This window comes from Coregonus lavaretus, assembly GCF_964263955.1.
Source record: "Coregonus lavaretus genome assembly, chromosome: 11".
NCBI lineage: Eukaryota > Metazoa > Chordata > Actinopteri > Salmoniformes > Salmonidae > Coregonus > Coregonus lavaretus.
The window spans coordinates 8,599,088-8,612,710 of NC_139998.1; positions in this window are offsets into that span (position 1 = coordinate 8,599,088).

Consider the following 13,623-nt stretch of genomic DNA (forward strand, 5'->3'; position numbering starts at 1 on the left):
CGGGGTTGTAATTTTAAATATTGAATGGAATATGGAAATTAATTGAATATATGCTTGTCAACTACAGCAAGTGTTTGTTTTGTTACCTGTAGCCTAATCAGTAAGGACAGTTACCTAAATCTACAGACTTTTAATAATAGCGGATTGGTAATTGCATAGAGCTGTGGCTATGATCTTAATGGATATCAAAGGAAAGTAAGTTAATAGGGAAGTTGAATTGGAAATGTACTTTGACAATTTCGAATTATTATTAATAAATTATATAGTTTGCGTAACATTAGTGATTTATGCAAACAGTTAATGAATTCTAAAACGATAATCTTTTTCCGTTACGTGGAACAGTGGATTGCAGGTCGTTTTGACTATTACACGGATGGGATAGCACCAACTTTTTGTAGGTTCTAATTCAAATTTATATTTTGACTAAATTAATGCAATAGGCTACAATGATAACATTATCGGAAAGGGGCACAATCTAATGCGAAACAGCTATTACCTATGTCGTTGATCCAGCAACGATACCAGGAAATAGGCACAAATAGAATTACCCAAATTGGTGCATGAAATTCGAAGGTGGGGGCGCAGACCGTGAGAAAAGATAACAGTCAAACCACAATTATTAAAACAGTGGTGGGCACAGGAAATAGTAATAACATAGAAGGTAGGATAATTTAAAATATGAACTAGGCGTCCAGATATAGACAAGTAAAAGAGAAAAACTAAGAAGGAAAAGTTAGGGAATAAATGCCAAGACAAAGATTAGAACAAGAACCAGATGCATTTAAGTATAGGATAAGGGGATATACAATAGTGGATTATACAGTGACAGCAAACATAAAAATAATAACGTATGATATAGACATGCTGAAAGATAGGAAAAGAAGGTATAGGAATTTGGATACGGGATACCTAGAGTACGAAAATGGAAACGTAGGAATATTTGAGAAAATAGTCACGTGAATATTATTAGGGGAAAATAGGGGGTGGTCTAGCAACCTAAGACTGAATAGACCACTGGGAAAATACCTATGGACAGGTGAATGAGGGGGGTATCTTATAGGTTTGAGATAAGATAAGGAAACAAAGAAAAATAAGAATATAATACCGAAGCACAGGGAAGCGAGTATGTTATCTTAATAGGAAGTGAAGCACGGGGAAAAAGAGAATGAAATAATAATAAAAGGAGGAGCACAAGGGATAAAAACACAGTTTTGGAAAGAAGCAGAGTATGAAGATACAGTTGAAGTCGGAAGTTTACATACACTTAGGTTGGAGTCAGTAAAACTATTTTTTCAACCACTCCACAAATGTCTTGTTAACAAACTATAGTTTTGGCAAGTCGGTTAGGACATCTACTTTGTGCATGACACAAGTAATTTTTCCAACAATTGTTTACAGACAGATTATTTCACTTATAATTCACTGTATCACAATTCTAGTGGGTCAGACGTTTACATACACCAAGTTGACTGTGCCTTTAAACAGCTTGGAAAATTCCAGAAAATGATGTCATGGCTTTAGAAGCTTCTGATAGGTTAATTGACATCATTTGAGTCAATTGGAGGTGTACCTGTGGATGTATTTCAAGGCCTACCTTCAAACTCAGTGCCCCTTTGCTTGACATCATGGGAAAATCAAAAGAAATCAGCCAAGACCTCAGAAATAAAATTGTAGACCTCCACAAGTCTGGTTCATCCTTGGGAGCAATTTCCAAACGCCTGAAGGTACCACGTTCATCTGTACAAACAATAGTACACAAGGATAAACAGGATGGGACCACGCAGCCGTCATACCGCTCAGGAAGGAGACGCATTCTGTCACCTAGAGATGAACGTACTTTGGTGCGAAAAGTGCAAATCAATCCCAGAACAACAGCAAAGGACCTTGTGAAGATGCTGGAGGAAACTGGTACAAAAGTATCTATATCCATAGTAAAACGAGTCCTATATCGACATAACCTGAAAGGCCGCTCAGCAAGGAAGAAGCCACTGCTCCAAAACCGCCATAAAAAAGCCAGACTACGGTTTGCAACTGCACATGGGGACAAAGATCGTACTTTTTGGAGAAATGTCCTCTGGTCTGATGAAACAAAAATAGAACTGTTTGGCCATAATGACCATCGTTATGTTTGGAGGAAAAAGGGGGATCTTGCAAGCCGAAGAACACCATCCCAACAATGAAGCACGGTGGTAGCAGCATCATGCTGTGGGGGTGCTTTGCTGCAGGAGGGACTGGTGCACTTCACAAAATAGATGGCATCATGAGGAAGGAAAATTATGTGGATATATTGAAGCAACACCTCAAGACATCAGTCAGGAAGTTAAAGTTTGGACGCAAATGGGTCTTCCAAATGGACAATGACCCCAAGCATACTTCCAAAGTTGTGGCAAAATGGCTTAAGGACAACACAGTCAAGGTATTGGAGTGGCCATCACAAAGCCCTGACCTCAATCCTATAGAACATTTGTGGGCAGAACTGAAAAAGCATGTGCGAGCAAGGAGGCCTACAACCTGATTCAGTTACACCAGCTCTGTCAGGAGGAATGGGCCATAATTCACCCAATTTATTGTGGGAAGCTTGTGGAAGGCTACCCGAAACGTTTGACCCAAGTTAAACAATTGAAAGGCAATTCTACCAAATACTATTTGAGTGTATGTAAACTTCTGACCCACTGGGAATGTGATGAAAGAAATAAAAGCTGAAATAAATCATTCTCTCTACTATTATTCTGACATTTCACCTTCTTAAAACAAAGTGGTTATCCTAACTGACCTAAGACAGGGAATTTAGGATTAAATGTCAGGAATTGTGAAAAACTGAGTTTAAATGTATTTGGCTAAGGTGTATGTAAACTTCCGACTTCAACTATATATTAGGGAGAAAGATACCATTAACTGAGGAATATAAACACTTTTAGCTGAGATCACTACAGAAATGTACTGACCCAACATCTTAACAGAGACACTGAACCAAAACATAAAGCTACAACAGCAATCTAGGATTGTGAAAGTTGTCAAGTTAGTTTTTAACCTTACGATAGAGGTAAACGCAGAACGCTGTTTGAGAATGGTTTTTATTTTTTGTCTACTAGTAAGAATAGAAGAGTTTCCATATTTTAGTCTGCGGGTGTTAGCGACTGGGGCTCGCTGAACTCGAGCGGACTGTAAAGGACATAATGGGTTAAGTTTGGTGTAGTGGGATCACTGGTTGCTGCGGAAAAGGAGGTGCGGTGCGCACTAGTAGCGTTCCATCGGTGACGTTACTCGCTCTGAGACCTTGAAGTAGTTGTTTCCCTTGCTCTGCAAGGGCCGTGGCTTTTGTGGAGCGATGGGTAATGGTGCTTCAAGGGTGATTGTTTTTGATGTGTGCATAGGGTCCCTGGTTCAAGCCCAGGTAGGGGCGAGGAGAGAGACGGAAGCAAAACTGTTACATTGATGCTGTAAAATGATGCACTCACTAACTGTAAGTCGCTCTGGATAAGAGCGTCTGCTAAATGACTAAAATGTAAATGTAAATGTCTTGAGTAGGATTCTTTCTTCCAGGATTGATAGAAGTCCCCTACAGTATGTATGTTAAGGGAGATGTAGGAAACCACGTCTCAAACAACCTTTGAATAGATGCTTGGGATCAAATATCACTGATTCCTTACGCTGAGAAATTGACTATATTTGTGACAGGGAAAAGTACTACATTTAGTGGGGTTGGAGAACCCTTGCGAGAGTTAAAAACAGTGGATTCTAAAAGGTGACATTAAAATTGGCAGTACGTATGGGTGACAGCATGAATGATGGTTACAAATAGTAAAACGTTGTATCACGCTGCATTTAAAGAATCGCTGAAGGGTGTGAATATGAGGGTTCTGTGTTGTAGTGAATTGTTATGGGCGTCGAATGACGAGAACACTGATAGGCCAGACCATCATCACATTAGTAGACTATTTTGGTAGAGAGGGGCCACAAGGCATGTGGGAAAGTACAACCAGCGAAACAAGAGAACATATATTTTTGGGTTTCGATTTTGGAAGTCACAAAGCATATTAAACGTGATCGAGTAGGAACAATGCGACTCAGGTAAAACCTAGGGGGTTTAATCTCATGAGACTTTATTTCGTTTTATTCTACACTAGATTATGGAATTAACAAAAGAGGGGAGGAGTCACAAGTAATATTCTTGAGGGTTTTCTGAGTTAAAATAAACAGAGATGTAGACTGGTAAATTCAATGGAAAGTAAGAAATTCGAATTTGAATTGTTTGGACTGATTAAGAGTTAGCAAAATGGAAACTAACTAAATTTGAATTTTTCCCAGGAGAATGCGGGTAGTGTTTTTTCTCTCTCTTTGAAATGTTCCTGTGTATCTGATCTTGGGAAGAGATGTTAGTTACATTCGGCAGTTTGATAAATATGATATCCGGATAAGCTCATAAGAGGGAGCTACCCAATTAAATAAGGCTTGGCCATTTTTCTTTGCTGTTTTCAAATAACCACACATAACCCACCTATTATGAAATGTTGGTTATATAGGGTTTTTATTTTTATTTTAGTGGGTTTTCACGGGTTAGAAATGATATATCTTAAAGGGGCACACACATGGAATTTTCCGAAGTTTATTTTATGAATGAGTTCTAATTAAACACGTGATTTATTTAGAAAATAACTGTACTGAGGACTTACTGTACACTTGGCATACGAAATATATGAAATGTTTTGACGGTTGTTAATGATTAGTCTACTGTGGAACGAAACACTTCTTTGAAGTATTTGTATGACCACTGACCTCTGTCCTGACTTTCTAGTGTGAGTTGATCACCCACACTGGAAATATGAGAGACATTGGATGATGAATTTAAGGTCATTTATTATACCGAGTTGAGGGTCATTTGTAATACTGATAATTAGGAAGAAGTTTATAATCTAGCAATAGTCGTATATATGATTCGGACCATGAAAAGGACAGAGAGAGAGCGCTAGCCCTGAATGAGGGACACGTGTCACTAGTCAATTTTACTATTCCTTGAATTACATTATGGGATACAAATAAGTTAAGATGTTATCAGGGGGTGTCATTCTAATTTGATTTGTTATTTTGATTTAACAGGTAGTGTTGTTGTTTTGCTTTTTTGGCTGCATGAATCACAATGTGAGTCATGTGTACAAAGGGGGAATTACTGGTCGCCAAGGCCTTTTGGTAAATATGCAAATTGTATTAAGAATATGAGCAGTAGTAATTCATGTGTTATGGGTTAGATGGAATGTGTTATGTGCAAATGTATTAGTGGCCAGAGACAAAGTACAAAGGGGGCCTGTCTCTGATACTAATGGACTACAACCATCTGCAAGAATGTGCACTGCCTAATCTCAAGGCTTCTCCTGACTGATGAGAAGACATGGTGCAGTAGCATACTGTGTCTCACCTAACAATGTTCTTAAGACTTTCTTCCCACGGGGGAAGGCTTCTTTGCCCAACCAAGCAGGAAAATCGGAGCATTGTCTGCGGCCTGGAGACTGTGTGGCGGTAAAAGACTACAGAAGAAAGAGCTGGAAAAACCCTAGGTGGAGGGGCCCGTACCAGGTGTTGCTGGCTACCGGTGAAAGTGGCAGAGACAGATACCTGGATCCATGTGCACCACTGTAGCAGAGTTCCAACCCCAGAAGAGGAAGATGGCCCCACCATTGGGTAGCATTGTTTTCTTTTGTGTCTGTCAATGTCTGTGTGTCTTTGCAGTAGTGACTCCCAGCTTCCCTATTGGTACGCTACGAGAAGGACACTCTCCGCAGACCGATGTCGATGGATTGAAAGGGACTCTGCCTGATCCGGAGACCCTAGTGACGGAAGAAGGTCCCGAGCCAAAGAGACCATACATCGTCACCCAGGCTGCACCTCACTTTAACCCTATATGTACATACACTATATGACCAAAAGTATGTGGACACCTCTTCGTCCAACACCTCATTCCAAAATCATGGGCATCAATATAGAGTTGGTCCCCCCTTGCTGCTATAACAGCCCACACTCTTCTGGGAGTGGAGGCTGTTATAGCATTATTCCTTCTCCACCAAACTTTACAGTTGGCACTATGCATTGAGGCAGGTAGTGTTCTCATGGCACCCGCCAAAACCAGATTAGTCCGTCGGAGTGCCAGATGGTAAAACGTGATTCATCACTCCAGAGAACGCGTTTCCACTGCTCCAGAGTCCAATCGCGGCGAGCATTACACCACTCAGCCGAAACTTGACATTGCGCATGGTGATCTTAGGCTTGTGTGCAGCTGCTCTGCCATTTCATGAAGCTCCCGACAAACAGTTCTTGTTCTGATGTTGATTCCAGAGGGCATTTGGAACTCGGTAGTGAGTGTTGCAACCGAGGACAGAAGATTTTTATGTCTGAACTAGCCGAATCCACTAATATGATACTTTTGTATATATAGTGTAGCTACCTCAATTATCTCGTACCCCTGCACATTGACTCGGTAACGATACTCCCTGTATATAGCCATGTTATTTTTATTCGTTATTCGTTTTTCACTGACTATTTATTCCTCATGTTTATTTTTTATCTTTAACTCTGCATTGTTGAAAAAGGACCCGTAAGTAAGCATTTCACTGTTAGTGTGCACCTGTTGTTTACGAAGCATGGGACAAATACAATTACATTTGATCTAGCCTATTTGATTTGATTCAGCTGCCTATTTGATTTGATTCAGCTGTCAGCTGATTTGATTCAGCTGGCTCAGCTTGTCCTCATAAAGGATTCTTCCTTCTATATGGTTGCCACTGCCAACAAAGACACCACATCAAAGGCCAAATCTGATGTTGAAGAAAGGCAGCCCCACATATTGTGTTTGTCTTAGTCTAAAAAATAGTAGCTACAGTATACGTTTAGATAAAGATTTTGTTAAGAGCTCTGATAATGGCAAATGACCTTCACATTTGTTGATTGGTTGAGTTTTTCTTTATTTTCCAGGTTTTTGTTGGAGTTTTTGAAGGACCTGGACAGCATTTCAGGCTGGTTTTGGTGCGAGGCCAACCTGCAAATGTGTTTCCAAGGGTACAGTATTGTAATTAATTGCCATTTAGCCCTACAACTTTGATTAGGGGTTATACTAGTTTATGTCATGAACATTTCATTGAATTGGTCACACCAAAAGAACAGTATATTTACAGTTGCCAGCAGTGACTCCGAAAACATGCAGGCTAAAACGTAGGCTATGCCATTACTGTACTGTAAGGTTAGCACAAGACAGTTCTCTCATTCTCTCATTGCCTGCCTAGTCAAGACTCAAGTCTTTCCTTCTGTTGATGTGATGTAGACTAGGCTACTACACAGTAATGACTGGAAGCAGTGGGTGTATTGAGTTGTGATGGTGCACCCCACCTTGAATCATGGGGCAATACAGTGAACATCCTCCATGGTTTAGCTTCATTCGGATTATCATGAAAGTATTTCACAGCACCATGCATTAGAGTAAAACTGCAATGTGAGAATTGTCAACTTACTGTACTAATGCAACTCTAGCTAACGTGTCTCTGACAACAGAGCTTCATTGTTTTGGAAAAGTCACCTTTGACCTCCCCTTTGAGAATCTCCAGTCACAAAATATATATAATAATATTACATAATATTACCCTAATTATTAAAAAGTTTAGCTACAATAATGGCAAATATTGTAAAGAGGTTTGTGGGTTAAAACTATACAAACCTTTTAGACTAGATGTTCCAAAAACCAAAGTGTGAAACCCAATCCCTGTTTTAATAAAAATATACTCCAAACACAGCACATAAAACAAATATCCATGTATAAACACCCCTATTGAAGAGCAAACCTGCTTAATAGCCTGATGAGCGGATGTGTACCTGCTGCTCCTTGACTCTTCTCATAAAACAAATAGGCTTGTCATGTGTAACAAAATCCCCTATGTAAGAGCAACATACTTAATAGTTTGATGAGCGGAAGTGTGCCTGCTGCTCCTTGACTCTCCTCATGCAATACTTGTACCTTGTCATGGCAATCCTAGTAATGCAGTCCAGATGTGCATTGGTCAGTCTGTTCCTGTGATTTCTCTTCACAAAGTTCATGGTTGAAAATGTTGATTCACAAGTGTATGTGCTCACAAAAAAAGAACATCACCTTTTGTAAACATTGCTTCAGAGCTGGGTATTCTGTGTTAGGGACCATGTTCCAGAAGTGGAAAAACACCTGTTCTCAGCTCAGCTTTCAGGGTGTCATTTGCCTGCAGTTCAATAACTTCACATTCCAATGCAGCATGGTCAGGTGAGAGGCCTGTGATGACTGGGGTAAGAGAAGACACTGGGACTTGGAAGGGGTTCTCAATGAAGTGGAAAGAGTCCTTGTACTCTTTGTGGAAAAATCACCCTGATTAACTCTTTAGTATTATCCCAGTTTACCTATTTGCTTATGGTCTTGCCTACGCCTAGCGAACAGTTTTTTAAATTATATGAGAAAAAAATATTCAATTTTTTATGGAACGGCAAGCCAGACAAAATTAAAAGGGCATATTTATATCATGAATATAAATTCGGAGGACAGAAATTATTAAATATTAAAGCATTAGACCTATCACTAAAAGCTTCAGTCATACAAAAGTAATACTTAAATCCGAACTGGTTCTCAAGCAAATTAGTAAGATTGTCTCACCCAATGTTCAAGAAAGGCCTTTTTCCCTTTATTCAGATTACAACAACTAATTTGCAGTTATTTGAAAAGGAAATCATCTCCCAAATATCACTATTTCTAAAACAAGCCATAGAAAGTTGGTTGCAATTTCAATTTAATCCTCCAGAAACGACAGAACAAATAATGCAACAAATATTGTGGTTAAATTCAAATATACTAATTGACAAAAAAACTTTATTTTTTGACAGAATGTTTAAAAAAGGTATAATCTTCGTAAATTATATCATCGGTAGGACTGGTGGAGTTATGTCGCACATGCAGCTAACAAAAACATATGGAAATGTCTGCTCTACCCAAAATTACAACCAAATAATTGCAGCCTTACCGCAAAAGTGGAAGAGGAAAGTGGAAGGGGGAGAAAGTAAGGAACTTGTCTGTCGGCCTTGCATTAAAGAACATAATTGGTTAAGGAAAACTATGATAAATAAAAAAGTATATCAGTTTCACTTAAGGACCAAAGGATTGATAGCCGTCCCATATACAGTGGGGAAAACAAGTATTTGATACACTGCCGATTTTGCAGGTTTTAAAACAAAAATCCAGAAAATCACATTGGATGATTTTTAAGTAATTAATTTGCATTTTATTGTATGACATAAGTATTTGATACTTCAGAAAAGCAGAACTTAATATTTGGTACAGAAACCTTTGTTTACAATTACAGAGATCATACGTTTCCTGTAGGTCTTGACCAGGTTTGCACACACTGCAGCAGGGATTTTGGCCCACTCCTCCATACAGACCTTCTCCAGATCCTTCAGGTTTCGGGGATGTCGCTGGGCAATACGGACTTTCAGCTCCCTCCAAAGATTTTCTATTGGGTTCAGGTCTGGAGACTGGCTAGGCCACTCCAGGACCTTGAGATGCTTCTTACGGAGCCACTCCTTAGTTGCCCTGGCTGTGTGTTTTCGGGTCGTTGTCATGCTGGAAGACCCAGCCACGACCCATCTTCAATGCTCTTACTGAGGGAAGGAGGTTGTTGGCCAAGATCTCGCGATACATGGCCCCTTCCATCCTCCCCTCAATACGGTGCAGTCAAATTATGTTTCCACCTCCATGCTTCATGGTTGGGATGGTGTTCCTGGGGTTGTACTAATCCTTCTTCTTCCTCCAAACACGGCGAGTGGAGTTTAGACCAAAAAACTATATTTTTGTCTCATCAGACCACATGACCTTCTCCCATTCCTCCTCTGGATCATCCAGATGGTCATTGGCAAACTTCAGACGGGCCTGGACATGCACTGGCTTCAGCAGGGGGACCTTGCGTGCGCTGCAGGATTTTTATCCATGACGGCGTAGTGTGTTACTAATGGTTTTCTTTGAGACTGTGGTCCCAGCTCTCTTCAGGTCATTGACCAGGTCCTGCCGTGTAGTTCTGGGCTGATCCCTCACCTTCCTCATGATCATTGATGCCCCACGAGGTGAGATCTTGCATGGAGCCCCAGACCGAGGGCGATTGACCGTCATCTTGAACTTCTTCCATTTTCTAATAATTGCGCCAACAGTTGTTGCCTTCTCACCAAGCTGCTTGCCTATTGTCCTGTAGCCCAACCCAGCCTTGTGCAGGTCTACAATTTTATCCCCAATGTCCTTACACAGCTCTCTGGTCTTGGCCATTGTGGAGAGGTTGGAGTCTGTTTGATTGAGTGTGTGGACAGGTGTCTTTTATACAGGTAACGAGTTCAAACAGGTGCAGTTAATACAGGTAATGAGTGGAGAACAGGAGGGCTTCTTAAAGAAAAACTAACAGGTCTGTGAGAGCCGGAATTCTTACTGGTTGGTAGGTGATCAAATACTTATGTCATGCAATAAAATGCAAATTAATTACTTAAAAATCATACAATGTGATTTTCTAAATTGTTGTTTTAGATTCAGTCTCTCACAGTTGAAGTGTACATATGATAAAAATTACAGACCTCTATATGCTTTGTAAGTAGGAAAACCTGCAAAATCAGCAGTGTATCAAATACTTGTTCTCCCCACTGTAGATTGCAAAATAGTTGGGAAGAGATTTTTGACGTACCGATCCCATGGCATAGTGTTTATGAACTGACACGCAAAACGACACCGGATTCAAAAATTAGAATCTTTCAATTTAAATTATTATATAAAATTCTTGCTACCAATAGAATGTTATTTATATGGGGGATACAATCTTCCCAGCTCTGCAGATTTTGCTGTGAAGAGACAGAATCATTAGATCATTTGTTTTGGTTCTGTCCATTTGTAGCTTGTTTTTGGACACAGGTCCAGGAATGGCTAAAAGATTGCAATATTTACCTGGAGCTAACCTTGCAGATAGCATTACTGGGTGATCTGAAAAGTCATAGTCAATCGATCAATAATATAATAATACTTTTAGCAAAAATGTTTATTTTTAATTCACAATCTGTAAAAGCAATGAGAATAGAAAGGTTCAGAACTTTTGTAAAACATCACAGTACGGTTGAAATATATATGGCAAATAGAAATCCTATGGATGGTGTTAAGCGATAGATGGGAGGTATTGAATAGAGTTGAAGGATGGGACTAATAACAAATAACAACAAATAATAACAAAGATAGCTAATAATGTAAGCATACTGTGTCCATAATAAGTATATAGGTTGTATGTTGGGAGCTTTTGGGAGGGAGCACAGTTGGGAGGATGTGGCGTGTAGAGGCAAACCGGATGGACATCATGAAAATGATCGGAGAGGTTGAGAGTAGAAGAAGTTCAGGAGCAAAAAAAAAATATATATATATATATATATATAATAGAATTATTGTAAAATTAACTGTGTCCATAAGGTGTAGATAGTGGGTATGGACCGGAAGTGGAGGCCTGGGCATTGTTGTTCACTAGTTTACTCCAAGTAGGGAATGGATGGCAGGGTTGAAAATTAATAAAGGGGAGTATATATATAAAAAACATGGGGGATTGGAAGTGATGCAGACAATTACATTGATAGAAGATACAATCTATCTGCAATATTAAGCTGATCCACCCCCACCCAAAAAATAAAATAAATAAAAAAATATATTAAAAAAATAAAATAAAAGACTCCTTGTACTCAGCTCCTCCAACTCTTCCACAAATGCATTGTAGTTGAAATGTTGCAAAAGTTCTGGGTCATCTGTGGTGACTGCTCTGAGTTTTGGGACCTGTCTGTCAGGTATGAACAGTGTAGAGATTTTGTTTTGGAATAATGTGAGTACATGCATTTTTCTTTACTTCACCTCCCAATTCCACCCCTGGTTACCTGGATATTTTTGCCTTCCCTTGGAGCTGGAGATTCCGTGTATTCAGATGGCAGGTGATGTCAGTGAACGTGGTCAGGTTTACTATCCACCCAGAATTCTCCAAGAGCGATTTTATTGCTTTTGAAACAATAAAGTTGACCACTTGTACAACTAGTTGCATCACATTCTTCAACTCACTGTTCTTGAGTGTTTGCCACGAGTGCCTCCTGATGTATGATGCAATGAAAAGCGACGAAGTTGGAGATACCCTCTCTCTTTCTCATGCAGTGGTAATAAGCACAATAATTCTTCCCGATAAGATTCATCTTTCGGGAACTGGACCCAAACACATAACTGAGCAATGTCACAAACATCAGTGCTTTCGTCCAATGCCATGCTGAAACACGGAGCCGCTGATGTATCCTCGTTTAGCTGCTTACCAATGTATTTTCCTATTTCTTTAACCCTTCTTATTATGGTTGTCCGATAGTTGTAGTCCTTTTATTTGCTTTAGAATTGCATCTTTGTTACTGAAGTCAGCATACATTATTTCCATTAGCGGTGCGTGGGTAAAATTACTGAGGAAGCCAAGCCAGTAAAAAGTCCATATTCAAATCAAATCAATATACAATTGGACCTCTGTAGCTCAATTGGTAGAGCATGGCGCTTGTAACGCCAGGGTAGTGGGTTCGATCCCCGGGACCACCCATACGTAAAAATGTATGCACACATGACTGTAAGTCGCTTTGGATAAAAGCGTCTGCTAAATGGCATATTATATCCGCCGAATACAACAGGTGTAGACAATACAGTGAAATGCTTACTTACAAGCCCTTAACCAACAATGCAGTTTTAAGAAGAAAAAAAATAGATAAGTAAAAAATAAAAATAGCAAATAATTAAAGAGCAGCAGTAAAATAAAATAACAGTAGGGAGGCTATATACAGGGGGTACCGGTAGCCATGATTAGCTGTTCAGGAGTCTCATGGCTTGGGGGTAGACGCTGTTAAGAAGCCTTTTAGACCTAGACTTGGCACTCCGGTACCGCTTGCCGTGCGGTAGCAGAGAGAACAGTCTATGACTAGGGTGGCTGGAGTCTTTGACAATTTTTAGGGCCTTCCTCTGACACCGCCTGGATGGCAGGAAGCTTGGCCCCAGTGATGTACTGGGCCGTACGCACTACCCTCTGTAGTGCCTTGCGGTCGGAGGCCGAGCAGTTGCCATACCAGGCGGTGATGCAACCAGTCAGGATGCTCTCGATGGTGCAGCTGTATAACTTTTTGAGGATCTGAGGACCCATGCCAAATCTTTTCAGTCTCCGGAGGGGGAATAGGCTTTGTCGTGCCCTCTTCACGACTGTCTTGGTGTGTTTGGACCATGAACGTTTGTTGGTGATGTGGACACAAAGGAACTTGAAGCTCTCAACCTGTTCCACTACAGCCCCGTCGATGAGAATGGGGGCGTGCTCAGTCCTCTATTTTTTTTCTGTAGTCCACAATCCTCACCTTTGTCTTGATCACGTTGAGGGAGAGGTTGTTAACCTGGCACCACACGGTCAGGTCTCTGACCTTCTCCCTCTAGGCTGTCTCATCGTTGTCGGTGATCAGGCCTACCACTGTTGTGTCGTCGGCAAACATAATGATGGTGTTGGAGTCGTGCCTGGCCATGCAGTCATGGGTGAACAGGGAGTACAGGAGGGGACTGAG